The sequence below is a fragment of the Grampus griseus genome (assembly GCF_964374135.1).
Source record: "Grampus griseus genome assembly, chromosome: 6".
Taxonomy (NCBI): Eukaryota; Metazoa; Chordata; class Mammalia; order Artiodactyla; family Delphinidae; genus Grampus; species Grampus griseus.
Window position 1 is genome coordinate 10,405,962 of NC_139000.1, and position 16,486 is coordinate 10,422,447.

A 16,486-nucleotide genomic window follows, 5' to 3' on the forward strand; every position below is an offset into this window, starting at 1 on the left:
GCTTAACACCCAGTTAGACCGGGGCTCAAATCCCCAGTTCAAATCCTATCACTTACTGGCTTTATGCCATAAGCCTCAGTTTACTCACCTGAAAAACAGGAGTATATCCTACCAGCCTCATAGGTAGTTACAATCATGGGATCTGACAACCCTGGGCTGCTTTATAGCTGAGTGACTTTGGGTGAGTCACTTGACCTCTTCAAGCTTCAGTTTGGTCCTCTATGGAATGGGGACCTGCCACAGAAGTTCCTGGTGAGAAATCAGGAGAGAGCACACAGACCTGGCACACACTAGGTGCTCAATAAGTGCTGGCTTTGCAAAACCACTCAGGAATAATGGGGTCAGACAGCCACACATCCCATTGTCCCCACAAACAAAACTGATGAGGTTCCTAGGCAGGTTCCCCTCCCCCAGGCCCCAAGTGGGTCTCTCCACCTTTGCCCATTTTTAAGGTTTTCTTAATGATTTTATGTTTGAAGTGTGTTTCGTAATTTCCAGATGTGTGGGGATTTTCTAGTTATCCTTTATGTAATTGATTTCTAGATTGAGTGCATGCTTAGAATGATCTCAGTCCCTCACTTTGTGGCCCAGTATGTGGTCATTTTTTTGCAGATGTTGCATTGTCCTTGCAAAGGCAGTGCCTTCTGGAAATGTGGCTGCTGCGTTCCAGATGGTTCCATTAGATCAGGTTTCTTAATCTTGTTTAATCTTCTAGATTCTCACTGATTTTTTTTTCCCTGTCTTTTCTATAAATTACTGAGGAAAATATGTTACAATCTCCCGTTACGACTGTGAAGTTTGTCTTGTCTCTCCTTGTATTTCTTCTACTACTTGTGTTATATATTTTGAAGTTACTTTACTAGGTGCATATCGTTTTTAAATTGCTAATTTTATGGACAAATCAAACCTCTTGTCATTATAAAATGTCATTATTTCTAGTAGTGATTTTGGCCTTCAAGTGTGTTTTGTCTGCTGTTGATATAGCTATGCCGGTTTTCTTTTGGTTGTTATTTTCATGGTGTATCTTTATTTTTGACCTTGCTATATCCTTTGTTTTTAGAGGTGACTCTTAGTTGGATCATCTAGTCCATTCACACTTAATGTAATTCCCGAGTTACTTGGGTATTTAAATCCACCTTCTTCTTTTGTGCCTTCTATTTTTCTTGTTTTGTTATACATTTCCTTTTTCTCTCCTTTCTTATCTTACTCCGATTATCTGTTTTTCCTTCTAATCATTTGGAAAGTTTGCACTTTTAGTGGTTGCCCTAAAAATTACAGCCCGTGCTCTTAACTTTTTGAAATCTGCAGTCTTTCCCCGCATATCCATCACCTCAGTTGGTAATGACTGTATGGCCCATTTATGTCGACACTTACTCCCGCTCTCCAGTTATTTTGAAATCCCCCTCTCAACCAAGTATTTATTTTGAACAATAAGGTTCACAGAAAATGTCCAAGTATATTCAATGAGTATCAATTTATCTTCCACCTAGAATCACCCTTAGCTAAGCTCTGGTTACATTTCTTTGATCTATCTATGCTGTTTTTCTGAGTCTTTGGATAATCAGTTGTAGACTTGTCACTGTTTTTAATAACTTTTTTTTTTAATGCTTTATCTACCTAGGATGATATAGTCTCAGAAAATCTCATTTTTTTTCAAAGTGAAAATTATTTACTTTTTTTGTGATTATAAAAGTTATCCATGTACAATTAAAAAAATACTAGACAGTAAGAAAGATATAAAGAAAAAAGTAAAAATCACCTAAAATCCTACTCCCTAAAGATGTTAGCATAGACATATATGTGGACAAGGATCCTGTTTCCCACTTTCCAAGTTGTATTTATGGGATCTGGGCTGCTTGTTCACCTCTCTGGACCTCAGTTTCCCTGGTATGAATTGGGGATGTGATGGTCTGTCTTATGTGTCAACTTGGCTAGGCTGTAACACCAAACTCTAATCTAGTTATGGCTTTGAAGGTGTGTTGTAGATGTGGTTAACACTGACTTCTACAATTAGTTGACTTTAAGTCGCTGAAGATTACCCTCAATGACGTGGGTGTTCCTCCTTCAATCAGTTGAAGGTCTTAAGAGCAAAATACGTTTCCAGAGAAGAAATTCTGCCTCAAAACTGCAACATCAAATTCTACCTGAGTTACCAGCCTGCCAGCCTGCCAGCCTGCCCTACGAATTTCAATTGCATGAACAAATTCCTTAAAAAGATACGGATATAGGGCTTCCCTGGTGGCGCAGTGGTTAAGAATCTGCCTGCCAACGCAAGGGACATGGGTTCGAGCCTTGGCCTGGGAAGATCCCACATGCCGCGGAGCAACTAAGCCCGTGCGCTACAACTACTGAGCCTGAGCTCTAGAGCCCACAAGCCACAACTACTGAGCCCACGTGCCACAACTACTGAAGCCTGCGTGCCTAGAGCCCGTGCTCCACAACGAGAAGCCACGACAATGAGAAGCCCGTGCACCACAATGAAGAGTAGCCCCCACTCACCACAACTAAAGAAAGCTTGTGCACAGCAACGAAGACCCAACACAGCCAAAAATAAATAATTAAGTAATTAAATTAATTTATATTAAAAAAAGATACAGATATAGATATAGACATAGGCATAGGCATAGACATAGATATAGATTATCCTATTGGTTCTGTTTCTCTGAAGAACCACGACTGATATGGGGGTAATGGGGTAATATTTGTTATCCATGATCCCATCTAGGGGAGGCAGGGCAGGGCTCATCTCAGCTGTTGGAAAGCTGTCCAAGGTCACCTGAGAGAGGCAGAGCTCAGGCCTATAAACACCTAAAGCAGTGCTCTTTCCACAAAGACAGTGTGGTTCCTGCATAAGGAACAGCTAGTATCAGTCTGCCCTGGTTGGACCCTCCACTGCCTGATGCTGGGTGAGATATGGGATGTCCCTGAGCCTAGGAATGGGATCATGGAGCCCACCTCACAGGGTCATTGTTCATTTTCTTTTTAAATTAATTAATTAATTAATTAATTTTTGGCTGCGTTGGGTCGTTGTTGCTGCACGTGGGCTTTCTCTAGTTGCGGCGAGCGGGGGGGCTACTCTTCGTTGCGGTGCGCGGGCTTCTCATTGCAGTGGCTTCTCTTGTTGCAGAGCACGGACTCTAGGCGCGCAGGCTTCAGCAGTTGTGGCACGTGCGCTCTAGAGCGCAGGTTCAGTAGTTATGGCGCACCGGGTTTAGTTGCTCCACGGCATGTGGGATTTTCCCAGACCAGGGCTTGAAACTGTGTCTCCTGCACTGGCAGACGGATTCTTAACCACTGCGCCACCAGATAAGCCCCCATTGTTCATTCTCAATGCAAGCGAGAGCTTAGTTCAGTGCGTGGCACACAGAAAGTGCAAAACTATTGTTGTTATTAATAAAAGTCTACAGAATGCATCCCCCCCAGAGGACAGAGGCTGACTGTGTGCCAAGCCCCTACAGGGCTCCTGTGACTGGAGGTCATGGTCTCAGAGCTGGGAGGGCAGTGAGGCTACAGGCAGAACTCCCAGCACAGAGAGACCCACAGCTTAGGCCCTAGGGAGGAAGGTGTGATGATCCTGACGAGCTGGGGGGAGAAAGGGCCCTGGGCGAGTCTCAGGAAGTAGTTTGCAGGGCGTGGGGCGTGTACAGAAGGCACGTGGAGGACAGCCTCACCCACAGGGCCCCTCTCCAGTGCCCACTGGCATCAGGACCAGTCCCACAACTAGGCTGGGAAATCTGCTTCCCCATTTAGGACCCGAGGGAAACCATCCAGGTCTCAGCCTGCCGAGGGAGCAGCGGAGGGAAGCCCAAGATACTGTGACGCCAGGCTTGAGGGTCCTGCACCCTCTGCCACCTGCCTGTGGGCTGTCTCAGATGCAGTCAGGTGGATCAGTCACTAGCTTCTCCCCACACCTGACCAGGCTTCCAGGTTGTATTAACAACCCTGTAATTGAGTCCCTACCATGCGCGTGCAGTGGAGCACACAAGTGTGCCTTGAGTCATTCATTACATCATTGGCCCCACTTAACAGATGAGGAAGTGCAGCTCAGAGGGGCAGGGACCTGCCTGAGCTTGTGGCCAGATTGGAACCATGCCCCCCTCCCACCCACAGGCTCAGATTCCAGGCTGCCACACCCCACCCCACCCTTGGCCTTGGCAGTCTGCCCCCCTAGTCCAGTCCCTCAAGCTTACAACCGACATCCTCCCAGCCCATTCCACTCCCAGAATTCCCTGCTGCCAGCTTCCAGCCTCAGCATCCAAACAAGATGCTTTCCAGCCCCTCCGTGGTTCCGTGTCCTGTGCCCATCCCGTGCCACTCACCAAGGCATTTACAGTGCCCCGGGGCTGCTGGCCACCCTTGCTCTAGAAACTGTTAAATGGTATGGCTTTGCTTCTTTTCTCACTAATTTAATCCTTAAACCTTCTCAGGCAACTTTTCCAGAGTGCGAGCCTCCCAGAAGGGCTTTGGGATAATAAATATAATTGCTAACAATTCGTTGAACATTCACTAATTGCCAGGTACTGTGCTAACTGTTTTCCTTGCATCGTCTCATCTAATCTGCTCATCAGTGCTCTGAGGTAGGGTCTAGTATTATTCCCATTTTACAGGTGGGGAAACTGAGGCTCAGGGAGGTGAAAGGGCACTGCTCAAAGACACAGTAACAGTAATATCCCACATTTACTGGGCACTTAGTCTGTGTCAGACACTGTTCCAAGGGCTTTATACATACTGTGTCATTTAATGCTCTCCACAACCTGTGAGGTCAGAACCATTCTAATCCTCATGTGAGAGGTAAGGAAATTAAAATGCACAGGGCAATGAGTTGCCCATGGCCACATGGCTGAGAAGTGGTCGAGACTGGGTTCTATCCAGGGTCTGGTTCCACAGCCCACACTCAAGTCTTGTGGACTTTTAGGAGGTAGAGGTGGGATTTGAACGCAGGACCTACTGCATGCAGGCCCCAGTTCTCCCTTAGCCTCCCCTGGGAGGCAAGGAATCATCCAAAGCCAGGCCTCAGACCACGGGACGGCTCCTAGCACATCAGGGCAAAAACCGCAGCTCGGAAGCAGGCTAACTCCCAGGCAGGCTCAGAGCTCAGCCGAGTCCAAGGAAGTGGCTTTGGCCGGGGCCTCTAATGTGGTGGTGGACTCCCCAAGGGCCAGTCTGGGGCAGGGCCTGGACTCCCCAGATGACCTGGGAATTGGCAGGCATTCATGCCGACTGAGAGCTTTGCAGTAATTACTATTTCCTGCCTCCAAGGGCTTCCAAGTTCTTACACTTAAATATTTTTAGCAGATGAGCCTTGCAACCTTCTTAAAAAATATTCTTAAACATAAAGTTCAGAAACATATATTCAGAGATGACTTCTCTTTATGTAATCTCCATGCTCTCTAGAAGTTACTAACAAAGTCCAATGTTGATCGCCCAAGCCTCCTTTGAGAGAAAACTTAATGAAATGTGCCATCAGAACAGTTAAGAGCATGGGCTCCAGCGTGAGACAGACTTATCCCACCAGCTGTGTGTCCCTAGACAAGTCACTTCACCTCTCTGAGCCTGGGGAGACATGCAATACCTGGGTAACAGGTGCTCTTATTATCACCAGGAGTGAAAGAGTTGCCCAATAACCCAGTGCGCCCAAGTAAACTGCATCTTGGGCTGGGCCGTCTGCAAGGTGATGAGCCGTATCCCGGTGACCAGACTGTTTTCCTGGAAGGATGGGTGCCCTTGGCCCTATCTGGGCCTGGGCCTTAGCTGGGCCTCCCTTCCTTCCACTTCTTCACACTGAGGCAATGCCCAGCTGGCAGTACCCCACCCAGGCTGCACAGGGGCAGGGTATGACAGCATCTGTCACCATGGCATGGAGCTGGCAAGCCTGAAGCACTGGTGGAGCCATTGCAGGTCCTGGGGCCAGGGTCCTCGGAGCCCAAGAGGCAGGAGACGGGACGGGGTGGAGGCTGGCATGGGGGCCACATCTCCTTCTCCCCAGCACCTACCTCATCTCAGTGATGGTATCTCTTTGCACCTCTTGTGTCAGCCAGAATCCAGGGGTTGTCCTCTCTGTCCCTTGGCTCTCACATCTAGGCATCCCCCAAGTCTCTCCACTCTATGGCTGGACTCTGCAATTGTTCTCTCAGGTGGCCATGACAGCTCGACAGCTCAGGCTGGGGAGCGTGAACAACAGAAATCTACTTTCTCACTGTCTGGAGGCTGGAAGTCTGAGATCAAGGTATCGCAGGGTTGATTCCTTCTGAGGCTTCTCTCCTTGGCTTGTAGGTAGCTGCCTTCTCCCTGTGTTGTTACATGGTCCCCCCTGTGTTCTTGTCTTGTCCTAATCTCTTCTTATGGGGACATCAGTGGATATTGGGTTAGGGCCCATTCTAATGACCTCATTTTACCTAATGACCTTTAAAGGCCCTATCCCCAAATACAGTCACCTTCTGAGGCACTGGGAATTAAAACTTCAACATCTGAATTTTGAGGGGACACAATTCAGCCCCAACAGACTGTCTTGAATCCTCCACCTTCCCTGTGCTCACAGCCCCTGCGAGGCCCAGCCACACCACTCTGCTCTGACTACTGTGTTGACTCTCTCTACTCACCCTCCAGCCCACCTTCCCGCTGCAGGCACCCTGATCTGATCATGTCATTCTCCTGTTGAAAACTCGCCCTGGCCCCCACCAGCTTCCCCAGTCTCAGTTCAGTCTTACCGCCCCCATGCCCAATACCCATCGCACCAAAACCAGGAACTAGCAATTTACAAAGGCTACCCTGCCTAGGGAATCTCCCTGGGGACAGGCACCAGATCTGATCCATCTCTATACTCCTCACACTCGGGATGGACCAGGCACAGAAGCAGACACCAGTGAACAGATGAGTGAATGAACAAATGAGTGAATGAACGCTTCATCACATACAAGTTATTAATCTGGGCATTTCTTTGAGAATAGATTCCAATTCTTTATTATAAGAGCCAGATGTTTCGAATCTCCCAAATTCCTGCTTTTGGAGAAAAAGAAAAGTAAAACACAAACACCTGTATAATTTTCTCATGGAAATTTACCTTTTTGCCTCACTTTTATTCCTGAGCCCAGCACAGCCTTTGGGCCTTTGTAACAAATTCATACCTATCCCCTGGAGGATAGGAAGAGGTTATCAAAGAGGATGCCCCTGCTTCGAGGTCAGGGGAAGGAGGGAGGGAAAATAAAACAAGAGAAGAAGAAATTCTTAGCACTCCATGGGTTCCTTCCACATCCAAATAGTTGAAAATGACGTTTTCTTTGTTAAAAAAATAAATAAATAAAAGTTTTGTTTTTGTACAAATGACCCAGCCCCTTGTAAGATTGAAAAAGATTTAAACAACCCAGAAAAGGACAGAGGGGAAAATAAAATTACTCCATTATCACACCTTCCAGCTACTTACACCAGTGTATTCATTTGTATAGTCATCAAGCTACGCCTAAGATGTCAGCACTCTGTTGTGTGGGTTATGTTTTAATAAAATATCTCACCACTCAGAGAAAACTCTTGATATCATCTTCCAGACCTCACATCTGCTTCTTGTAACATACTGATATATCTGTCTAGCCAGTAACTGTTTACCGAGTACCTACTCTGTGCCAGACTCTGACTGGGTCCTGGGGATAAAGGGTGGAGCTGCCTCCGTGGGACAGCTTTTAATCAAATATAATGACACACGTAATTAATTAATTGCAACTACGGCCAGAGCTACAAAGAGGGTGCTGGTTCTTTGACCTAGCCAGTGAGGACGGGGGCGCTTTCTGGAGGAGGTGCCCAGCTGATGTGAAGGAAGAGGAGGCGTAAATCTGGAGAGATTGAGAAAGGCGTGCCGGGCAGAGGGCAAGGCCTGTGGGGAAGGAATCCCGATGTGGCCACCGTGGCTGGCTGCCTGTTCCCCTTCCTCCATCGCTGCAGAGACTGGGTTTTGTTCTGGCGTCTACCCCTCCGGTCACTAAGTTACTATTTTACTCAGGTAAATCCTGATGAGTCTAAGCTGATCTCGGTGGTCCTCAGCCCCTTGCCAGTAGTTGGGTACGGCCAGGCCGTGTGGTCCAGCTCTGACGATGAGGAGGGAAGGAACTTCAGAAGAACTTCCGAGAAGGACCAAGTCAATCCCTTTTCTGCCTCTGGACGTTGATGGTGAAGGTGTGATCCAGAACTGCAGCAGCCATCTTGCACCCTTGAGGATGAGACAAGATGAGAGGGCAGCCAAGCAAAAAAGGCAAGAATCTGGGTCCTTACTGATGTCACTGCGCCTTTGAATGAACAATCCTGGACTGCCATGCCCAGGACTTCTTGTTATACAAGGAAAACAAGTCCCCATGTTGTTGAAGTGATTTTGAGTTGGGTTTTCAGGGGTGTCCATCTGGTTGGAAGTGAAGCAGGAAGGGTTTATCCCACAGTGATTACGTAACGAGATGAGCACATTGTTTTTACCTGGACTGTGGGCTTCCTAGGGTGGGAATGGGGGCTGGTGGAGTTGATGGTGGTGGGGGCAGCTAGAGCTTTATCCTTTGGTGCCACTAAAGCCTGTTAAAGGGAGTAGCCTCTAACTCAAGAGGCTACTGGAACTTGAACTCAGAGTAATGTAAAGAGAAGCAGGAGAAACAGGTATACATCTGTGTATTCGGAAGCCACGTGTCAGCCCCAGCCATCCCCAAGTTGTCCAGGCACTCTTCAACATTCAACTAATTGCAGCTCCTCTTCCCACGCACTGAGGGAAATGCCCCCTCCAATAGTCCTCTGGGTCCCTGGGGGAATAGATTCTCTATTGTGTCACTGGCTTCCTAATCATTGCTTTGGATTTGTCAATTTCTCCCTGTCAAAGTCTGTTTTACTGAAGCATTATTCACATACTGTAACATTCATCCTTTTAAAGCATACAATTCGCTGGCTTTTAGTGTATTCACAAGGTTGTGGGACCGTCATCACTATCTTATTCTAGAACATTTTTTGTCACCCTAGAAAGAAATCCCATACCCATTAGCTGTCACTCCCCCGTCCCCCTCTCCTTAGGCCCTGGCAAACACTGATCTTTCTGTCTCTATGGATTTGCCTGTTCTGACATTTCATATAAATGGAATCATACAACATGTGGCCTTTTGTGACTGGCCTTCCTCTCATGCCAAGCATCCCATCAGACAATATTCTAAACGAGTGCAAGAGCTACTGTAATCACCTCTTGTTACAAATGGCACTTCCCCCCTTGCTATATGTACATAAAACTTTACAGAAGTAAAACCATACTATACATGTGGGTTTTTAATTTTTTTATTTCAATCCAGTGTCAAGGACATCTTTCTTTGTCAGTACAAATCTGCATAACCCTTTTTATTGTCTGCAGAATAAATTACATGGTTAAAAAATTATGTCTGGCTCAAGCTCAGTGCTCAGGCCCAGGAGGAAGGCTAGTCCCCTCCAGATGGGTCTTTACCACACGTCCAGCTTTCCGCTGAGTGTAAACAATGAGATGACAGCTTTGTGTGTACATTTCTTTAAAGTCCTAGACATGGGACTGTGGGCTAAAGGGTATGCATGTTTACTTTTTTTTAATATTCTGCCAAACTGTTCTCTGGAAAGGTCAGATCAGATAGGCTGGCCACTGCAGTGAAGCACTGTGGCCTCTGGACTCCAGCTACTTGGATTTTAATCCCTACTCTGTGCTCATTATTGGTAGGACTTTAACTTGTCTGTGCCTCAGTTTCCTTATCTGTATAATGAAAGTACCAATCTCATCAGTTTGTTGTGAGAATTAAATTAGTGTAATACAGATAAAGCAGTGGTTCTCAACTGGGGTGACTTTGCCTGCCCCCCAAGGGGATGTTTGGCAATGTCTGGAGAGATCTTTGGTTGTCACGACTGGGGTGGGGTGCTACTAACATCTGGTGGGGAGAGGTCAGGGATGCTGCTGAACATCCTACATGCACAGGGCAGTGCTCCCCACCCCAACAAAGAATGATCCAGTCCCAAATGTCAACAGTGCTGAGGTTGAAAAATCCCGGTGTAAAGGGCCTGGTCCAGAATAAGTTGTCATTAATGTTGGCTGTCGTTATGCTTCCACTAGCAGAGCATGAGAATGTTCGTTTCCCATACTCTGGCCAAATGTTTTAAGTCCAATAAAGGAGCATTTCCTTATACCCTTATGGGCCTGACTTCCTGGGATTGGCCTCTATTCTGGCTGTGGGTTTCCAGGGGACTGGCTGGCAGTTGGGTCCAGCTAAGGAATGTTTGACCTTGTGATCAAGAGCTTCAGAGTTCCTGGAATTAGCTGACTCTATGTGTTTGTCTTTGCATTTGTAGAGGCTGGGACATATGGTGGATAAAGTGTGGATTTTGAAGTCAGGTCTGGATTCAGATCCCAACTTGACTGCTTCCTAGGTATAAGAACAAATGACTCCCTAAACCCCAGGTTTCCCCATCTGTAAAGTGGGATTATTGGGAGGATTAAATAAGATAATGGAGCACCATGCCTGGTTCTTAGTCAGTGCTCAATCAATAGCAGGTGCAGTTTATTCAGTGATCACCCCATCCAGGCCCTTTGCTAAGACTTTTCATAATTATTCAACTTAATGGTAACTACTGCCATAGTCATCGTTATAATCACAGTAAGGTCAAGACCCTGTGTCTATCTATCCAGGTACAAGGGGAAGTCGCTTGTTGAGCTTCCAGCCAACATTCCACAAATATCTGCTGAGCATTGCTACGCTCCAGACCAGGTGCTGGGCTCTGGCAGATACAAGGTTCTCCTAATTCTCTCCCATCCATATTAAAGAAATAACACAAACAAGATGTCAGGGAAAAGACCAGACATATTAGCTTTCACTATACATGTAACTGGGTTAATTTCCTTTATTAAACCAAAAACAAGAAGACAAGCTGAAAAAAGTGCGGAAAAGAAAATTTAGTTACGTGTTATTTATAAGAGAACTAAAACAAGCTATGGAAAGAAGTAAAAATCTCTAATGAAGTAGCTCTGTATTTATAAATTATTGAATTATGTTTCAAATGAATAACAAACCACACTGAAGTGAAAAAAAGGACTAATTTAAGTAGCTATTTTTTGGTCATCCTTGTGCAGGAGCCATGCTAATCTTCTCTGTATTGTTCCAGTTTTAGTATCTGTACTGCAAGCACCCCAAGTAACTTTTGAACACAGAACTTTGATATATACGCTCAATCTAAAGATAAAAAGAATTGCAAACAAATACTGAACTCTACCTAATGGGCTTGTTTTTCGTAGCAACTAATTATGAAACTAGTCTCTGTGCATTGGCAGACTGAGTAAAAGGTGAACTATATTGAGGATGTTGAGAGGCAGGTTTCTCACTGTTGTAGAAGGAACATACAAATAGGAAATGGGGAAGGCCAGGAAGAACGCTGTGGTATTGGATGGGAACTGGAGGCATCAGTATGAACTCTTGGATTCATATTTATACGTGTATGTGTTTCCTAGTTCTATCCACTGAGAGGACCTAGAAGCAATGATACCCTGCGAACAGTGAGCCCAGCTGTGCCCAGCTCCTTGCTTCTAAATACCACAATACCATCCTCCCCTGGGGAAACCAGAGCTGCTAGAAGAAATGGCTGGTTCCTGGGCAAGGCCAGAGAAAATATAGAATGAGCCTAGAGCATCCTTTTGTGTCAGAAAATAAGGAAGTGCTCAACGAATAAGAGAGACACATCAAAAGGACATAGCAGCCACCTTGAATGAGCTCTCACTGGCCAAATCTGGAACAATTTGGTTATCAAGTAAATCATAATAGTAATGAATTTTTAAATTTATTTATTTTTGGCTGCGTTGGGTCTTTCTTGCTGCACGTGGGCTTTCTCTTGTGGAGCATGGGCTCTAGGCGTGCGGGCTTCAATAGTTGTGGCACACGGGCTCAGTAGTTGTGGCACATGGGCTTAGTTGCTCCACGGCATGTGGGATCTTCCCGGACCAGGGATCAAACCCATGTCCTCGGCATTAACAGGCGGTTTCTTAACCACTGGGCCCCCAGGGAAGTCCCAATAATAGTAATGAATTATAACCCATTGAATAAGATAAGAATTCATGTGCCCATCATCCACTGTATGTATGTATACTGTAAGCTCTTCTTTCAGTAGAACATTGACTCATAATAGTAGGAAATTTTAGGTCACAATTTTGCAATCATCAGAGAAATAATTAATGTAGATAAAGATCAAGATGCTAAAATCAGAGGGTGAAAACTTGATGAGAAATAAAATATTTATATAGCATCAAAGTACTCCCGTGCGGGCTTCCTTGGTGGCGCAGTGGTTGAGAGTCCGCCTGCCGATGCAAGGGACGCAGGTTCGTGTCCCGGTCTGGGAAGATCCCACATGCCACGGAGCGGCTGGGCCCGTGAGCCATGGCCGCTGAGCCTGCGCGTCCGGAGCCTGTGCTCCGCAACGGGAGAGGCCACAGCAGTGAGAGGCCTGCGTACCGCAAAAAAAAAAAAAAAAAAAGTACTCCCGTGCAAATTACTTATTATTTATAAAGAGAAAATAGGGATTGTACAGTAGATAAAACTGGTGGACACCACCTTAACCAAGTGATCAAAGTAACCATCACCAGTAATAAGGCAAATTGACATCAAGTGCTTCTTAATATGATGTATGGAGAAAGACATAGTATCATTTCTGTGGTATCTCTGCCCCAAATGCATAGCCTGAATCTAATCATGAGGAAATCTCTGAAAAATGAAAATCGAGGAATATTTTACAAAATAAATGACCTGTACTCTTCAAAAATGACAATGTCATGGAAGACAAGGGAAGGCTGGGGAACCGTTCTAGAGTTAAGGGAGACTTAAATGTGATGTGTTATTCTGGATTGGAACCTGAACTGGAAAAAAAATGCTCTAAGCTTCACCAAATTTGTATAAGACCTGTAGATTAGATATAATTTTATGTCATCTCTAAATTTCCTGATTTTGCTAATTGTACTGTGGTTATCTGAATGTTCATGTTCTTAGGCAATATACACTGAGGTATTTAGGGGAAAAGGGGCATCATATTTGCAACTTACCCTCAAGTGTTCAGAAAAAAGCTGTACATAGAATGATAAAGCAAATGTCACAAAATGTGAATAATTGGTGAATCAAGGGGAAGAGTATTTAGGAGTTATTTGTGCTACTCTTCTAATTTTTCTATAACTTTGTCATTATTTCAAAGTAAAAAGTTAAATAGAAAAAAAAGAAAGAAAAAAAAAAACCTGTTTGGATTCTTTTCTTTAAAGAAGCTATTTTCCCTCAAGGAACTCATTCATATGCTTGCCTCTTCGGCAAGTCTAGACTCTTCCTTAGCATTTTAGTCGACATCCCAAACTTTTAGAAACAAATGGAGATTTGTTTATGAGTTCCTCATTCCTCAGCCATGTGGCACTGGTTATGCTCCCTGATCATCAGCCCTTCCTGTCTGGCTCATTGACAGTGTCCACTGAACACTTTTGCATTGCGCCATCTCTGAATCCCCAAGGCTCATCTCCGTACCTGGCCAGAGCGGTAGCAAAGGGTAGGAGTTTGTGAAACTGAAAGACGGAAATATCTGATTGTCTTCAGGGGAATAGCAAGAGTTGGAACTGAGAGGGAATGAAGAGGAACCCCACTGGCCTTCTGTGGGGCAAGGGCCCTCATACATGCCTGGACCCTGGACTAGAAAGCTTTGGACCCCAGTGGTGCCTGGAAGCCTCTACCCTGTGTCTGGCTGCCAAGGAGATTTGTCTTGGAATGGGCAATCAGGAGACAGAGCAGTGTAAATTCCCCTCTGCAGGGGCGACTCCGGACTAATCCCATCAGTGTGGTTAAGGGTGAGCAGGTGACAGCTTTGCTAAACTGCACTTCAGGGTCCATTGGAAGTTTACCAGCTCCCTCTGGTTTGTTAAACTCACTGGTGGTAAACGAAGTGAACTCTCTGGCTACCCCTCTGATCTTGTGAGTCTGGGCACAGGGCTTTGGGTTTGACTTTCCAAGCTGCCTCGGATCCTCACATCTTGGTTCTTGAAGGCCCTCAGATCGATGGGGCTTGAGGTTGGGATATTTGGAAGTGAGTGGCCATGGATGAGTCTGAGAAGGTGAATGGAGGCCTTAAAAGCCACCCCTGGGATCCTCAGAGCAATGGGAGGAGCCAAGGGACAGTGACAGGTAATGGAGTGAAATGGGCAGATTTTCATTTTAGAAAATTCACTCTAGAAGCTAAAGTTGAAGATCAGAGGGTAGGAAGGGACAACAAGCAAAAAGATCAACGCAGAGGCTGTTACACAAATCCAGGCAAAAACTGGAATGAGAAGTATTATTTAGACCTTGTTCTATAACAGAAACGGCAAATGTAGCATATATCTCACCACCCAAACTTCTTGTTCTCGTGGCAAACATTGCTGATCCCTCACTGTCCTCCTCCCTTGTCCTGGGCCTGCGTGGGCAGCTCCCGTAGACGACCACTACCAATCAATCCAAGTAGGCTCACTGAATGAAAGACATTTGCCCTCTCCACTCTCTGTTAGAGAAGGCAAGGAAGAGCATCAGTTGGAGGATATGCTCGCGTTTGCCGACAACTCACTTTGGGTCTGGCCCGACCTTAGGCCCTGGGGGTCAGACCGAGGGTGATACCCCAAGTCAGTCTTTGAGGTCCCTCATGGTGCATTGTGCCTTGCCCTGCTGTACGCCCTCTGTGCTCCCACTCAGTGCTTTCGCACATCCATTAGCTCATTTCAACCTCACAACATTCCTGGAAGATCAAGGTTGTCATCCCCGTTTTACCGAGGAGGAAACTGAGACCAGAGACTTCAGGTAGAGTGCCCAAGTTCCACAGGTGGTAGGTGGCAGAACTGGGATTCAAACCAAGGGCTGTCTGGCTCCCAAAGCCCTGGCTCCTTCCACAAGAAGCTTGTTCCAGCTGCAGCAGCTGTTCGAATCTGTCAGGGCCTCATGCAGAAAGCAGGACAGGTTGGGGTGGGACATCTTGGGAACAATGGCTTTCCCTGTCAATAAAATCCCCGGCTTAAAAGGACCTGGGAAACTTGACTTTGGAATCACCCTATCTAATCCCCTCTGTGTTGAGCCATGGAGAAGGGAGGCCCTGGCCCCTGGGTGGGGGCAGGGGGATCCCTGAGGGGGATGCTGCACAGATGGTGAGGGGCGGAGGCCTCTTGCAGTGGAAGAGAATAAAGTTTCTGTCCTTGCACAGTTGGAATGAGGGCCCTGGAGCCAAGCGGCCAGGGCCAGGGCAGGGCCAGCCAACCTTTGGCACGTGAAATGCCACCCTGAGCTCATGGCAGATAAGTCTGCCATAGCAGGGGGGTAATAATTCATCCCCCCTGGCAGGCATGCATCCTGAAAGCCCTGTCTGTTCCTGCCTCATGGGGTCCCTGTTGGAATGTAGGGGGTCGAGGGGCTGGCCCCAGCTGTGGGCAGAGCTTAGACTGGACCTGGTGGGTAGCGTAGCGTCTGGGCACTGCCTGGGGGCAGAGGGAGCCTTTGTGCTCTGTGCCCTAGGAATCCCACCCCCACCCGCAGTCGCCCTGTTGGGGAGAAATGGCTGACATGCCAGGCTAATGCCTGCTCTCTCTCCTTCTTCTTCTGGGGCAGCTGGGAGGAGAGTGCTTCCCTAGGTGCAGCCTGGCATCTGACAGATCTACCCCATCACACCTGGGGTGCTCCTTCTGAGCACTGGGAGGGTGAGGGGCAGGGGCCCTCAAACCTGAATGCATGGCACGATCTCCTGGGCAGCTTTAAAAACAGACCAGATCTCAGTCCTCGCCCCCAGAGGCCATGTTCTGTTGTTCTGGGGTGGCACCTGGGCATTGGAAGTGATTCTGAAGGGATCTGGGTTTGAGAACCACCAGTGTGGTGTTTTGAGAGGGTGGTGCTACAGCTGTGTGACCTTGAACACGTGACATAGCAGTTGGTGCCCCAGTTTCCCCATTTGTGAAATGTGGACAGCAACAGTACCTATTTTGTGGGGTCAGTGGGAGGATTCAGTGGGACGATGCTGTAAAGACTCGGCACTGGGCTTCTCTGGTGGTGCAGTGGTTAAGAACCCGCCCGCCAAGGCAGGGGACACGGGTTCGAGCCCTGGTCTGGGAAGATCCCACATGCCGTGGAGCAACTAAGCCCATGCGCCACAACTACTGAACCTGCACTCTAGAGCCCACGAGCCACAACTACTGAAGCCTGTGTGCCACAACTGCTGAAGCCCATGTGCCACAACTACTGAAGCTCGTGTGCCTAGAGCCCGTGCTCTGCAACAAGAGAAGCCACTGCAATGAGAAGCTCACGCACAGCAACCAAGAGTAGCCCCCGCTCTCTGCAACTAGAGAAAGCCCACGTGCAGCAACGAAGACCCAATGCAGCCAAAAATAAATACAAAAAAAAAAAAAGACTTGGCACTGCGCCTGGCATGGAGCACACACCCGGACGCTGTAGACATCTATATCTATCCTATACATAGTTATTGACATTTCTTCGTT